The sequence below is a fragment of the Equus caballus genome, chromosome 7 (assembly GCF_041296265.1).
Source record: "Equus caballus isolate H_3958 breed thoroughbred chromosome 7, TB-T2T, whole genome shotgun sequence".
NCBI lineage: Eukaryota > Metazoa > Chordata > Mammalia > Perissodactyla > Equidae > Equus > Equus caballus.
Window position 1 is genome coordinate 42,759,410 of NC_091690.1, and position 15,019 is coordinate 42,774,428.

The following is a 15,019-nucleotide window of genomic DNA, read 5'->3' on the forward strand; positions in this document are numbered from 1 at the left end:
TTGCCAGTTTGGGTTTTTCTGGAAGAAAGTTTTTTAAAAATTAAGGGGAAGGGCTTGCCCAGCGGCATAGTGGTTAAGTTCACGCACTCTGCTTTGGCGGCCTGGGGTTCACAGATTCAGATCCCGGGTGTGGACCTACACACTACTCATTGGGCCATGCTGTGGCAGGCATCCCACATATAAAATGGAGGAGGATGGGCATGGATGTTAGCTCAGGGCCAGTCCTCCTCAGCATAAAGAGGAGGATTGGCAGCAGATGTTAGCTAAGGGCTAATCTTTAAAAAAAAAAAAAATTAAGGGAAAATTAGGACATTGGGCAAGGAGTCCCATGTAAAAACAAGAAGGTACCCGGATGTGAAAGAAAAGCCAAGCCAAGCCAAGCCAAGGAGACGGAAGGTGGGAGTCTCAGGGCTGACTCGCCTCTCCTGCTGATGGAGGTAGGCATGTGGGGGTGGGAGGCAGGGTGTCAGGAGCTTTCCCTGGAGAAGAGGAGGCCTGTCACACCACAGCTGCTGGAGGGTCCCAAAATGGGGCCTCAGCGTGAGTCTATACTACTGGGGAGCAAACCTGTCCCAGGTGAACATTGGGTGGGGCCAAGCTGATGGGCCCCATGGTGTTCATAAAGGAGGAAGCTGAACAGGGAGCACCCTGGGGCTTTGGACTGGAATCAGGAGCTGAAGAATGTAGAGACCAGATCCAGCCTATTGCTACATGGACCCTGCTCCCAAGCCACTTCCCGGCCACTTGGCTTCTCAGTCAGTGAGACGGCTGCAGGGGAGTCAGGCTCAGGTGTGTAGTCAGGAAGCAAAGAAAGGTAAAGGAAGGGGAAAGGTGGAAGAGGAAAGGGCCAGTAGGGGAAAGACAGGCAGGTGACCTGAAGGTGGGATAGAGAAGGAGGAACAAAGCAGAGAAGGAATCCTGAGGCTGGATGATAAATAGGCAGAGAGAGGAGACAGACAGGGAGCAGGGCTGGGGAGTGACTCGCTAACACGTGAGGACAAGAGGACGCCGTGCCCTGTCCCCAGTGCCTACCACTGGCACCAGGAGATGACAGACAACTACCATCCGCACACTTGGCCACCTGCCCCTCCCGCTTTCTCCCTCTACCATCTCTGCTCCCCTGTGGGGCTGAGCTGGGCTTCTTACCTCCTTGTCCTGTAACTGCCATTTTCCAGTTCCTTCTGTTCATTCACCTGCCACAGGCAAGGGCTGCAAATCCCAAAGCGGAGAATCTGACTCCAGCTCTGTTCCTCAGGTGCTGGGGAGCGCCAGCGGAGTAACTTCTAGTCCGAAGACAGTAGTTTCCTTATTTATGAACCTCCCATGAGAGGTATAAGGGGATAACAGAGCGGACGTAAAAGGATTGTACAAGCACAAGGATCGGACACGTTGGGTCCTAAGTTTCTTTCCAGGACTGAACTCCTCAAATCCCTTTAAAGGGAGACTCTTGCCCCAGACTCTCCGCACCCCCTGCCGTGTCACTTGACCGAGGTGCTGTGGCTTATCTGTCTGGCTTCTGCACACCTCACAGCTGCCTTGTCCCAGATCAGAAGAGGAGGCATTGCAAAGAGTGAGCATACTTGGGTGGAAGGGTAGGTGGGTCTACCAACATGTTCTAGGCAATTAGTCCAGACTAGTGTCTGAGACAGAGACCTAGCGTTAGAGTCTAAGAAGTTTTATTCCTGAAGCAGATCTAGGCTTCTAGCACATTGAATAATCTAGGTGGATTTTCAAGGAGCCACTGAATATGTATGAGACAGAGAATATGAATATGGAGAAAAACAGCAGAAAAGCAAGAGGAAAAATGATGGATAAAGACAAAAGAGGAAGACCTCAGGGACAGTGGCATGAATGTGGCTGGATAAAGACAGGGAGAAAGGACAGGAAGAAATGAGGAGCAGGAAGAAGGTTCTGGGAGAGAAATAACGAGGCCAAGAGAGCTGTGCCAGGAGCTGGTGGAGCGGGCAGATGGAACAACCGAGACAGAGAACAGAGCCACAGAGGAGTGGGCACGCAGTGAGGCCTGGCAGCCAAGCCCTGTAGGTTTCCGTGGGAAGCAGATGCTTACAGGGAGCAGCAGCCGATGGTCCCCAAGCACGTGGATCCTTGTTGACTCCAGGCCCAGCTCTGCCTCCTCGGCAGCCAGCCTTAGCCTGGAGGAGCAACCCAGGTCCAGAGAGGCAGATGAATGACAGCCCTGCCCCTGTCGGGCCCCATTTCTTCTCCTCCATTCTCTTCCAGGCTCCACCACCCCCTCACAAGTCCCAAGGAAGCCATGAGCTGCCACATCACACCAGGAACGAAGCAGGCTACATTGGAGGGGTGAGTGTGAGCCATGACCTGGGTGTGCAAGTATGCACAAGTGTGCAATCTGGTGAGGGGGCGGAGGAGGCAGAGCAATGACTCAGGCAGTGTGGAGCCTAGTGTGATGTGTGGGGTGAGACTGACCCCCAGCAGAGCACTGCTAGTGAAGGAGAGGGCCTTTCTGTCTCCCCTCTGAGCCCACTGTGAGCATCCTGCAGCTTCAGGCTGCCACCATTTTCTCTTTTGCCCAAGCCATCAGACTGCCACAGCCCCTTCTCAGCAGGAAGGAGCTTGTGTGCCCTGGGGTTCTGGGTCAGAACTGCAGGCCTTCCCTGGCCTCATCCTCTCCTGCTGCTACTCACAGGTCACTTTCCCATCACTGCCGTGAACAGAGAGCAGTATCTACAAGACTCTGATTTGGGTGACCCCCACCCGACCCCAAGAATCACCTCTGGTAGGAAGGAAGCTCAGAAGGACCTGGGGAGATGGCGGGGGAGGGTTTCTACCAGAACCTAGCCCTCTCCCCAGTCCAAAGGCCACTCCCAACCTGCCCTCCACCACCCGCCTCAACTTCCCACCCTAAGGGCGTCTCCAGAACACCGCAGTGACCCCGAGGTCAGGGTCCCCAGCTGTGCCTCTGGGCAGTCCCATAGGCTGGAGGAGTCCCTCACTGCTCCTACACTCCAGGTCAAGAGCTCCTGCCAGCAGCCCCAGAGTGGACAAGAGCCAAGCCCTGGGAGGGAAGTGGTAAATAGGGGGCAGGCCGCATTGGAGGGGAAGCGCAACGGGAGTGAAAAGCAGGTACCACAGGAGCCAGATGGGCCAAGCAGAAACAGAAGTTAAGTAGGAAGAGAGGGATAAACAGCAGACACAAAGCAAGCAGCCAAGCATATGCTCTGCAAGCCGGCAACACAAAGCACCCAGCAGGGTTTTGGGTGGGGGAGGGGCCATGGACCCAAGGGAAGGGGGACACTGGTTTGCTGTGGGCTCACTGTTGCCTGGTCAGATTAGGGATCTAATCTTTCTCCATGGAGCCTCACAAAAATGGAGCTGCCGCCAGCGCTAGCACGGAAAAGGAGCATTGGGCGGAGGGGGGGCGGGGTGGCGCGGACACAGGACGGGGAGGGGCTGCGTGCTTGGGGAGGATGCTCACGGCGGCGTTAGTCTCTGGTGATGAACCAGTGTCCCAGACTTCAAGTCTGAATAGCCAGGCGCCATCTCCAAGACCCCAAAGCAGAGACCCCTAGAGCTGACCAGGCCTCAGGAGACGAGCGAAGATCCATCACGGGGCAACCACGGGAAATCCTCGAGCCCTGCAGGTGCCGGCTTCCCGGCTAATGAGCCCATCCCGGCCCAGGGCCTCAGTCTGGGTGACGTCATCCTTTTCAGCTCCTGGCAGGGAAGGGGTGGAGCCAGGCTGGAGCTTTGCAGAGTGTGCAGGCTCCACCCCCAGGCCGGCCCTGCTTCTGGGCCCTGTCTGCCCAGCTCCCTCCTGGCGGTGGCTTCCTGGCCAGCCAGCCTGCCGCAGAGCTGGAGGAGGGGGGAGGGTCGTGCAGAGTCACCCTAACAGAAAGCAGGGCCTGGACAGGGGATAGGCTTCCGTGGGGGCCCTCGTCCACCACATCTGTTCCCATGTTCATGTAGGGGAGCCCTGAGCTTCCAAGGCCTCTTAGCTGGCTGGTAGGAGCCCAGTTTCCTGGTACCCCAGCCTCAGCTCCATCTCCCCCTAGCATGTCCAGAAATGCTCCTCTGCTCTACAAAGTACCAGGTGTCCCTCTGGAATTTCTTCTCTGAATACAGCTCTAGGAGGAGTGACTGAGACAAGCACAACCCTGGGTTTGTTAGTGCTGAGCTAAAAAAATAAAGGCTCTGAGTCAAATCTGACACTGTTCTAAGCCCCAAAGCCAGACAGCCCTCCTGCAGAATGGTCCTTTCACCTCTCACATGCTGGATGTAAGCCAGCTTGATGCCAGCTATTGGCCTCTTTCCAAAGCTGACATTGGCCCCAGCATCCTGCCTTCCCTTTTCCAGGGCTACCCTAGCCTGTAACAGCCACTGTGGCCTGAAGCATTGAGGACTCTGCACTAGGCAAAAATCCAGCCTGCCCATCTTAGATATCAAGGTGCTATTGGAGGTTGCCTCGGGCAGCCACATACCTAGCAAGGGTAGCACAGATGCAAGAACCAGCCCCAGCCTGGTCTGTGAAACTCACCACACCACAGGGCCTCTTGTTCTGGACTCGGCTGTTTGGCACAGCCCCAAGGCCCAGGAGCAGAGAGCAGTGCTCCCAGGTGCAAGCCCTCAGGAGCCTGGGAGCCAGGCCCCCGTGTGTCCACGTGCCCAGGGCAGATGCTTGACTCAATGCCAGGGCCCTTTTGGCCTTACTAATCCCTGGGATCTGTAGCCACAATGTGTCTGGGAAAGACAGAAGAGGGGGGAGGTGAAATTAGCAGGAAGAAAGAAGACACTGGGTGTGAAATTTCTACTTTAATTCATTGTGCCCGTAAGCAGGGGCCCTTGGCAACACCAGAACCAGGCAAGCTCACACTGGGAAGATGCTGCCCTACCTTTGCCAGCTCTTAGACTTCACCCGTGAAACAAATTGCCCTAAGCAGCTGCATGATCATGCATATTACACTTTTCAGGCTGCTTTCTTATATATCAGGTTTGGCTCCCATAACATCGCCATGATGGAGATAAAGCAGATGATATTTTAATCCATTTTACAGATGAGGAAACTGAGGCCAGATTTGAGTATCTATTTATTGAAGGCGTCACAAGGCATATGAGGTTATGCAAAGACAAATGAGCAAAATAACTCCTTATGAACCCGCCTGAGCTGAGAGCCCAGGCTCCCTGACTCCTGGTGCTGCAATCCTACATGACACTGCTTTGCATCCTCAACTCCAAAGGAGGAGCCTGGGCCAGGGGAAGAAGTTTCCACCAGAGGATGGTGCTTGAGGAAGGAGTAAAGAAAGGAGCTCTGGGCGATTCTGTGATGGAGTAGATTGTCACCTGGCACGTATGCATATGGGATGTGCAGCCTGGTCTCTAGGTATGTGCACATGTTGCTGTTTTATAAGATGAGTTTGGAAAAGGCATATGCTGAGGGTAACTTTCAGGGTCATGCACATTAGCATGGGTGCTGACAGCGAGCAAGGGACAGGAAGAAGGGAAGAGGAAGAGAAGCATGTCTTTATGTGGAGGTGTGGGCAGCGTCTGATAGCACAAAAGAAATTGTATAGACAGGTTCATAGATGTATCCGTGAGCATGAGCCTGGTGTACTGGGTGTACAAGGTGTATAGGCAAGGGTGAGGAAGTATGTAAAGAAAACTAGCACCAACTGGAGAAGGGCTCCTGGAGCTCCGCTGAGACGGCAGGTCAGCGCTCCTCGGTTCTCCTTTCCCAGGCATTCTTAGAGGGTGTTCCTCCCTGGGACAAAGAGATGAACAGGCAGCCCCGAGAGGCCTGTGCTGTCTGGCGGTGCCTCTGGCCTCCCCTCCCAATTCCACAGAGGACCTGAGCAGATCAATTATAGCTAAGAACATTTCAATTCCGGCCTGGAGGTCCTGAGGAGGTCCTGGGAAAGCAGAAGGAGAAAGTTGCACGGATTCCAAAGGAGGATTTAGAGTTGGCAGATCTTCTCCCTGGGCACCCGAAGTGTCCAGTCCCAAAGCCAGACCCTGAGCCCCCTGATTGGTGATGAAGCTGTTGCCAGGCCAGAAGCTTAAAGGCCAAGGGTCACATTAGGAACAACCCACTTCCACCCTCATCCCACCCCAAACAGCCACAGCCCACAGCAGCTGCAGCTCCTCTACCCTGCGAGCAGGGGCCCCAAGCAGAGAATGGGCAGGGGAGGCCTCCTCCATGTGGGGCACCACTTCCCAGATGTGTGCCGTGAGTCCCCAGGAACAGAGAGCCCTCACACGCCCACACTCAGGGCCAGCTGCCCTAGGGTGGGTCAGCACAAAGAAGCCCACTTCCCCTCCACCTCTGGGTGTGTGGGCTGCGCTGAGCCCTCCCCAAGGGAACTGTGATTGGTAAGGCTGTAAACTCTGCTGAGCAGGCAGCCTCGGCTTCAGTCACAAAAAGGGGTGCTAAATCCCAATCCCAGAGCAACCCCAGCCCCAGCCATCGGCCCAGGGGGAGTGGAGTAATGCAGACGGAGGAGGGCCTGAGGTCTGGGCTGGCCAGGAGCGCTCCAAGCGGCAGCTGGGTGTTTTCCTCCCCAGGGCTCCGGCCCCAGCACCACTGGGCGCAGCACCTGGAGGCTGCTCTCCCCCTCCCCCTCTACAGGAGACACACCCGTATGGCGCCATTCTGGGCACAGCAGAGCTGGAAGGAACCTCCGCTCTACTTCAGTGTCCCTGCCCCTCCTCATTTCACAAATGAGAAAGCTGGGACACCAAAGAAAGGAAGGGATTTGGCCAAGGTCACAGAGCTCACTGTGGCCGCACCAAGATTATCACTTGTTAGGATTTTTGCAGATGGGTTTTTCCACAGTTTGGTAGAATGGACTTAGAAATTTTCAGAAGGCTAGACAGTCTGGGCCAAGCGGCCAGCTTCCCATGGCCACACAGCTAGTACAGGACGCTGTGATTAAATGGCACTGAGGATCTCCTGCTGGGAAGCACACTGATGGCCTGTCAGGGCAGCCTGGCTGCCGCCCCACCCTGAGAACAGCGGCTCTGAACCCACAGGCCACGCGCCAGCTCCCTGGGCGCAGCAGCCCCTCAAACTGTAGGCAGATCTCTGAGTGTGTGCGCTCTGGCCATTTTTCTAGAGAGAAGTTCAAGCTTTAATTGATTTACAAAGAGATGCATGACGTGGAAAAGGTTGAGAATCACTGCCTTAAAGCCATCAGGAATCCAGGCTCCGGAGAAATCAGATCTTAGAAAGCAGCTGCTAGGCGCCTCAGCAGCAGCCACAGACATAGCAGGCTTGACTGTCGTTCCCGGATTGATGAGGACACATTGTGCAGTATGAAAGAGCCTCTAAGCTCTAGAACAAGATCCTCACGGGAAAGGTTCTTGTCTATTTGTTCACCTACCTAAGGTAGCCTTAGAGCCTGGGTCAGGGCCTGGAGCAAATAAAAATGTGATTAACTTGTTAATCTGTGAAGTATTTCTCTTCCCATGTCCACCTGGTCTCCAACAACGGGCAGGAATTACAATGAGAAAGAAACTCTGATGCAAGAATTGCAAGAATGCTGGGTCTCAGGACCTTTGTCTGCTGTTAGAGACAACAGATGATGGCCTGGGGAGAGCAGGCAGCCCACCCAAACCCAAGCCAGATCTCCTGGTGCATTCTATGTCGCCTTCCACAACGGCCCAAGTGTGGGGAAGCTTGCTCCTTCAGACAGAAAGGGAGCTCTCCTGAAGGCGGGGCTGATCCCTCAGCTTGTCTCAGACCCAGACAGATGTTGTGGGGCTGAGGTTTCCGTTGTAAAAAGAGAAGAAGTCTAAGTCTGACAGGAGCAGGGTGGACCCCGGCCTCGGGGCCCCAGCTGTACTCCTTGGCCTCTCGGTCTGCTGTCTGATCCTCCTTCCTGAACCACTTTGCAGCCTCTACGGCTCAGCTGCTAAACCCACAGGGATGAAGAAGTTGGGGTGGGAGAGGGAAGCAGGAGAGAAGCTCATCCTGGGCAGGCTTGCCCTCTGAGGAGGGAGGAGAGGGAGCTGGGGTTCTCGGGCCCTGCGGGGCCAGCTTCCCTGTCCTTCCTCAGGCGCGCCCTCGCCCTCATAGGAGGGTCGCCTCCACCCTCCTATGGAGGGACTAGCTCTGAGAGGTGGTTGCACAGCTGCTGCTTCTGTCTGGGACTAAACATAGCCTCCTATCTGCCCAGGTCCAGCTCAGGGCTGGGCCAGAGCCATGAAGAGGACTCACAGGCAGGAGGGGACAGTGATGGGGCAAGACACAAGTGCCCCCAGAAGGGGCACAGACCAGGGGAGACGGGAGCAGGAGGGTACAGCCTCGGGGGCCTGCGTCTCCACCCTGGTCTTCTCTGTCGCTCCAGAGACTCCCCCGGGGAAGGAATAGGGTTTCTCATCCCTGATCTTCTGAGGGAAAGTGAGGCCTAGAAAAGCCAGGCAAGCTGGCCTGGGTCATGTCCTAATACTTGGTGTTTGTGAAGTCCTCAGCAGCTGTCTGTTTTCCTGTTTTAAGACCACAGGCGTCAAAGGACCCTTATGATGCAGGCTTGTTGTTGTTATCCCCTTTGACAGTTGAAGAAACAACGGCCCAGAGACTCACCAAACTCACAGAACAGAAAGTGGGCAGGATTCTACCTCGGGCAGCCAAGAGCAGAGCCCACACCACAACCAAGGCCGAGGCGGATGTCCCAGCCCACACAGGGCACAAAAGGAAGGAGGAAGAGGAAGCCACGTCCCAGAGCTACCCCACAGGAGGGCGCCCCAAGTGGAGAGGCGTGGTGGCCTGAGCACCCACCTTCTAGAGATCTCACTATAATCCTGGACGTGTGACACTTTCCTAGGCCCACAGCCCAGGAGCCACTGCCTCAGACTTGCTTTGAAGTTTTAGGTAAATCCTCTCTAGCTGTCCCATTCACCACTGCGTGCTGCCACTTCCCCATTTTCTGAAAAGGCACCGGGACACGTTGCCCAGCTAACTCCCAGGGATCTGGACCCCAGAGATTCAGAGGAAAGAAGCCACAGCCAGGGGACCATGCTCCTGGGAACAGGCAGGAGGGGCATCTAAGGACCTTTCCAGCCTGAGTTACTTAAATGCTAGAATAAAGCAGATTTGGGTTTCACAGACAGGGGCGAAGGTGGAGAGAGGATAGAGGGAAGGATGTGAAGGGAAAGAGAGGAAAGGAAGGAGAGAAGGAGGAAGGAAGAGGGAGGGGGAAGAGAGGGGAGAGAGAGAACGAGAGAGGAAGTGGGTTCTGGAAGAGGGCCTGTCCACCTGCGGCGCTCTCACCCCTAGAGGAGCCTAGAGGGGAAGGCTGGTCCGGCAGAGCCTGAAGACAGCAGTGAAGAGAAAGCCCCCGTGTTGGCAAGAGGATGGGGGGCAGGGCACGGTGGCCCCAGGATGGCAGGATACTCGTAAACGCTGCTTCAGTCCTGCTTCCTCTATGGGACTTGCCTTGTTTCAGTCCTAAGTACACACCATCCTCCCGCAGAGCCACTAAAGCAATGCGATTAACAGGACACACCTGTAAACCCTGCATGGCTCCCCACCCCAGCGAGCCAGCCAGTGCAGGCCCGCTCCAGAGAGCCTGTGCAGAGGGCTCCAGAGTCAGAGCCTCCCGAAGAAAGCAGCATAACTCTTAGTAGGACAGCAAGACACCCCTGCTGCATGGGCCCTATTACGAGGGGGAGGCCAGGAAACAGAGAAGTCTGAAGAAGCTGGCAAGGCGCAGGTGAATGTGAATATGCGTTTGCAAGGGCTGGGGAAGGATCTGTGCCTCCCTGCCCAGGTGAGAGCGCTCCCCAGAGGCCCCAGTGCTAGCTGAGGAGGGTAATTCTACCTCAGGAGGAAGAGCGCGCGCGTGTGTGAGGCCAGGGCACCTGTGTGAGGATGGTGCTTGACTTGGTGGCATGATTGGGTGTTTGTGTTTTGTGAGGGGTGTGTGTGCTCAGTCTGGAAAACTGGTGACTCGCTAAAAAGAGAGCTTTCTGATCTGAAGAGCTTATTTTCAGCTATTTTTATCTCCTCTTCTCTCTTGGCCCTTTTTTCCCCTTGTCTTTTTCAAATGTAGAGGAATTTGGGGGCTCTGGATGTTGTGTGTGCCTGTGTGGATTTAAGCTTGGGCTGAGAGGGAACCCCCTGGAACTGCAGAGATAAATGCACACATGGGGTCTATGGGTGCAGGCAGGGACACGGATCCACAAAGACCCTATTCTGCTATGTCCGTGTGCAGGCTTGCAAGCAAGTGTGAGTGAGGCTAGAAAGGTTCCTGGACGTTTCCACACCACCTGCCTGAACTCTCAGATGGCGTTGGTGTATAGCTCCACATGTTCACATCGACTACGGTCCCAAACCCACACTCGCCTCTCACTGACCCAGCTGGGCACACTCACATGAACACACAACCCCACACCCACCTCACACCACCCAGCTGGGCACACTCACATGAACACGCAGCCCCACGCCCACCTCACAACACCCAACTGGGCACAATCACATGAACACACAGCCCCACACTCACCTAACACTGACCCAGCTTGGCACACTCACATGAACACACAGCCCCACACACACCTCACACCACCCAACTGGGCACACTCACATGAACACACAGCCCCACACCTACCTCACACCACCCAGCTGGGCACACTCACATGAACACGCAGCCCCACACCCAGCTGGGCACACTCACATGAATACACAGCCCCGCACACACCTAACACTGACCCAGCTTGGCACGTTCACATGATCACACAGCCCCACTCCTGCTTCTCACCACCCAGCTGGGCACACTCACGTGAACACACCGTCCCACATCCACCTCACGCTGACCCAGCTGGGCACACTCACATGAACACACAGCCCCACACACACCTAACACTGACCCAGCTGGGTACACTCAAACACGCAGCCCCACACCCACCTCACACCACCCAGCTGGGCACACTCACATGAACACACAGTCCCACGCCCACCTCACACCACCCAGCTGGGCACACCCACATGAACACACAGCCCCACGCCTACCTCACACCATCCAGCTGGGCACACTCACATGAGCACATGGCTCCACACCCACCTCACAGTCCTGGGCCCCTGTCTTGGGGAATGGCCCTGGCCCCTACATCTTCTCTCTTCTGTGCCCAGCCATCCTTACCTGAAGTATTGACATCTTATCAGAAGGCCTTTCTCTCCTCTGTCAATCGGGGACAAGAAATGCCAGCTAATGGACTGGTCTTCTTCTGCGACTCATGTCGGCCCATCCCACTCATCCACCACCGTTAGCCCTGAAACCCACTTCCCCAATTGTGCCTTGGTTTCTGGGGCCTGGCAACTGCTTGGCGAGGTGGGCGGGGGCCACGGACTGCATTTCTCCTGCGAACTCCATTGCTCTGACCCAGAAAGAGGGAGAGAAGGAGAGGGAGCTCTCTGATCGCTCTGCCTGGGGAGCTGCACCTGCAAAGAGACGCCCATGTGGCTTCCAGAGAAGGCATTCCAAAGTGTCTTTCTCTCCCTCCATCCACAAGGGGAGCAGGGCAGGGAGTAGACTGTATTCTTTAGGGTCCTCGATTGCCTGCATGTCCCTTGACCTAGATTCTATGTTGATATGACCATATATGTGCACACGTGTCTAGTATCACAGTACAAAAATGCACATATGCTGACAGAAATATGCACAGTGTGTGACAGATGCTCTCGATGTCACTACACACAAGCACAGGCCCCCGCTGCCTATCTTCCCGCACAGACATGCATGTTGACACACGCACCCACAGTGGGCCCACACCTGCACGCCCACTCCTAGTGGACCACATGAGAGCTAATGTGGGGATTCCATTATGACAGGCACCCTGAGCTCTGCCACTTTCTAAGACTGCAGTTTATGCACAACTCAACGGCCCCCAGCCAAGGGGACAAAATCCAGCCATATGTGGCTCCTCAGGCTGTGTACTCTGAGAGGCCACCTCAGCCCAGAGGCACTGTAGTCCTGACGTCCAGTGGGCACTGGGTATCAGCTCTTGGAGGAGCCGGCCATCGGTGCAGCCACCCACTCCATCCTGTTCCCCAAGCATTTGGGGAGCGTGTGCTCCGTACAGGTTGTCATTACAAAGGAGGGGGGCAAACCAGAGCCCCCAGATCATTCATAGTCTGGCAGGGAAGACAGATGCCTGCACAGTTAGCCTGATAGAATGTGCCACTGAGGCTGTGTCTGTACCTGAACTGCACAGGAGGGAGTCATTGTATCTTCCTGATGGGGCCTGCAGGCCTTCACAGAGAAAAGGGCGGGTTTTGCCTAGGCAGTGAGTGATGAATGGACTTCACCAGGTGGAGGAGGAGCTGAGGTGGGGCTGGGGGAGTGCAGACAGTGTTGGGGAAGGCACCCCCTTGTGGGGACAGGAAAGGAGTAGGCTGGGCACGTGGGGAGAAATCAGATCATGGTGGCAGGCAGCCTGGGTTCTAATCCTGCATTGACTAGTCTCTGATTCTGTGGCCCTGGCCTCGAAGGGAAGAGATTTTGAATGATCTCCTTCCCTTCTTATCCCACGTGAAAGAAAAAAGTCTTTGCCTTTATTGAAAGATCCGGATACCTTCCAGTGGGTACCTTCTAAGCCTCTATAAAACAAGGATACTAACAGGGCCTGCCCTCCAGTGACATGGACAGGAACAGAAAGGGTCCATGGGAAGCAGGTAGCACAGAGTTAAGTAAGTATGTCTTAAGTTATTAGCCTGTTTTATGGCTAAAACAGTGGTTCTCAGTGGGGGCGATTTTGCCACCCAGAGGACATTTGTCAATGTCCAGAGACATTTTTGGTTGTTAAAACCTGTCGGGGGCATGGGGGGGAGATGCCACTGGCTTCTAGTTGATAGAGACCAGGGATGCTGCTAAACAGCTTACGGTGCGCAGGACAGCCCCACCACAACAATTGTGGGGTCCGAATGTAAACAGTACAGAGGCTGAGAAAGCCTGGGCCAAGGAGTCTACCTTTCTCCTGAAGATGATGAGGTGATAATGATTTTTAAGCAGAGAATGACATAATGAAATCTATGTTTTAGAAAATTCCAGCAAAGTTGTGACATGACTAGAGAACTCTATTAGGAGGCTGCTGGTCTGCAGATAAGACCCATGAGAGGGACTTGGTGTGGCTGGGAGACCAGGAGGAGGGCACACATTCCAGGGGCTTGGGAAGGAGCACCTTGAGAGAACTGTCTGGGTTCTCAGGCACTGAGAACAGGCACTGGGGGTTCAGGGTGACCCTGAGTTCGCAGCTTGGGGGACTGGATGGGTGGTGACGCTGCCTTTCAGTAGCTTCTGGAGAGAAGACTCCGTTTGGCCTTCCAAGAGTCCTAGTAGAGAGAGAAAGCGCCTCCAACGCCCCATGTGCCGTCCACACCATTGCTCCCACTCTGCCCTCCATGTGCAAAGGACCCTTCATGAGTCCCGTCGCCAAGCCCTCGGGGGCCCAGGAGAGGTGGGCATCCAGCTGTGCCACTTCTCTCTCCTTTTCCCTTACAGACCCCCACCCTCGAGTGGATGGAGGCAGAGGCCCTGAAAGAAGGAAGGACTCCTCGAGGCCCCTCGGCGGACAAGTCACAGAGCAAAGATGCCCGCTCTGGGCTCCGGATGTCCAGCAGCCGTCTGCAACTTTGAAGTGATTGGAGTTCCTGTGGCTGCTGTGGGCAGACGGAGGGACTCCAGAAGCCCCGGCAGACTTGATCAGTGCAGAGCCTGAGTCTCCTTGCAACCCCAACCCCCCTCCACCTTTGAATGAGCTCTGAAGAAAAGTGAAAGGGAGTGGGGAGAAACCCAAGCCATCACCCTGTCAGCAGGGGAGCATGTGATGCGTCCTGACTTGTGCTCACTGCTGAGGAAGACACTAGAAGGTGTCATTCCTACCCTCCCAAATATTGCAATCTAATTGGGAGGGCAAGATGAATAGGCAGAGGACAACAAAAGATAAGTGAAGAGGCCCAGTGTAGGACCAGGAGCACTGGATAAGAGTTCTATTCCAGTGCCTTGGGGTCTGAAGCAGGTCCCCACACCTAGAAAAGCCCAGCTACCTCATCCATATAGATTTCTTCTAGTTGTCTGGATGATGGATGGCAGTAGCACTTCTGATGGATTGGTGCTGCCTGCCCGAAGCACTGTGTTGAAAAGGATTCTGAGGCAGCATTCAGGCTCAGCAAAAGGGCTCTGGTTAATTAGTGGTCTTCTGATGAATGCTAAAGGATGCTGCGGCACTATCATTGCTATTATTAACCATTCCTGATTAAGAGCAACTGCCTGGGGTCATTTGTAAGGATTCTCCCAGCTCTCAAATCTATGCTTCTGTGATTTAAATGTTAAATTTCAAGGCACTGGTTGGAAGCTCAATCAGAAGAGGAAGAGATGTGTGTGGGTTCGGATCATCAGGGAAGACTTTGGGAAGGAGGCGGCACTTGAGCTGGGCCTCCAAGTGGGGGAGTGTGAGGAGCTGAACAGGAGGTGGGAGGACATTTATGTGCGTGACAGTGGGGCTGAGCATGGGCTGTTCTTGGTACAGGAAGGAGGAGGCCAGCCTTGCTGGAATGCACTGTCTTTGTTTGGGGCAGATAAGATTAGATATGTGAGGCAGGTCACGTATAAAAACAAGAGTTAACGTTTACTGGGGCTTACTGTGGTAACCCAAGGGACAAAGATGACTTTCCACGCATTATCTCATTTGGTCCTCAGAACACACCCTCAAGCTAAGTCCCATTACTAGCTTTCTTTTACAGGAATGGAACCACAATCAGAGACAGGAAGTGACTTGCTCAGGGTCATACAGCTAGTCCGTAGTAGAGTTGAGTTTTCAGCCCAGGCAATACGGTTCTGATGCTTGCAGGTGTAATGTCTCTGCTCTGTTGCCTCCTCTCTTAAAAACATTGAGGGAGCCTGACAATGCAGTTGAGACATCAGGGCTGATTCTCTGAGGTCCAGAAAGAGGGCAGGAACAGCTGCATCCTGAGAAGGAAGATCTGCCCTAGGAGATCACCGAGCAAATCCAAGCCAAACACAAGGCAGTGTAGACACAGAGCACAGTAAGC

General features: G+C 54.7%; 1 long non-coding RNA gene across 1 annotated transcript; it reads left to right on the top strand.

Annotated features, from left to right (window-relative positions):
* The first annotated feature begins 2,066 nt into the window (after nucleotides 1-2,066).
* LOC111774261 (uncharacterized) lies at nucleotides 2,067-14,223 on the top strand. The gene is made up of 2 exons (XR_002809172.2): nucleotides 2,067-2,322; nucleotides 13,470-14,223. It is a non-coding gene; the product is annotated as an uncharacterized lncRNA (long non-coding RNA).
* The last annotated feature ends 796 nt before the right edge of the window (nucleotides 14,224-15,019 follow it).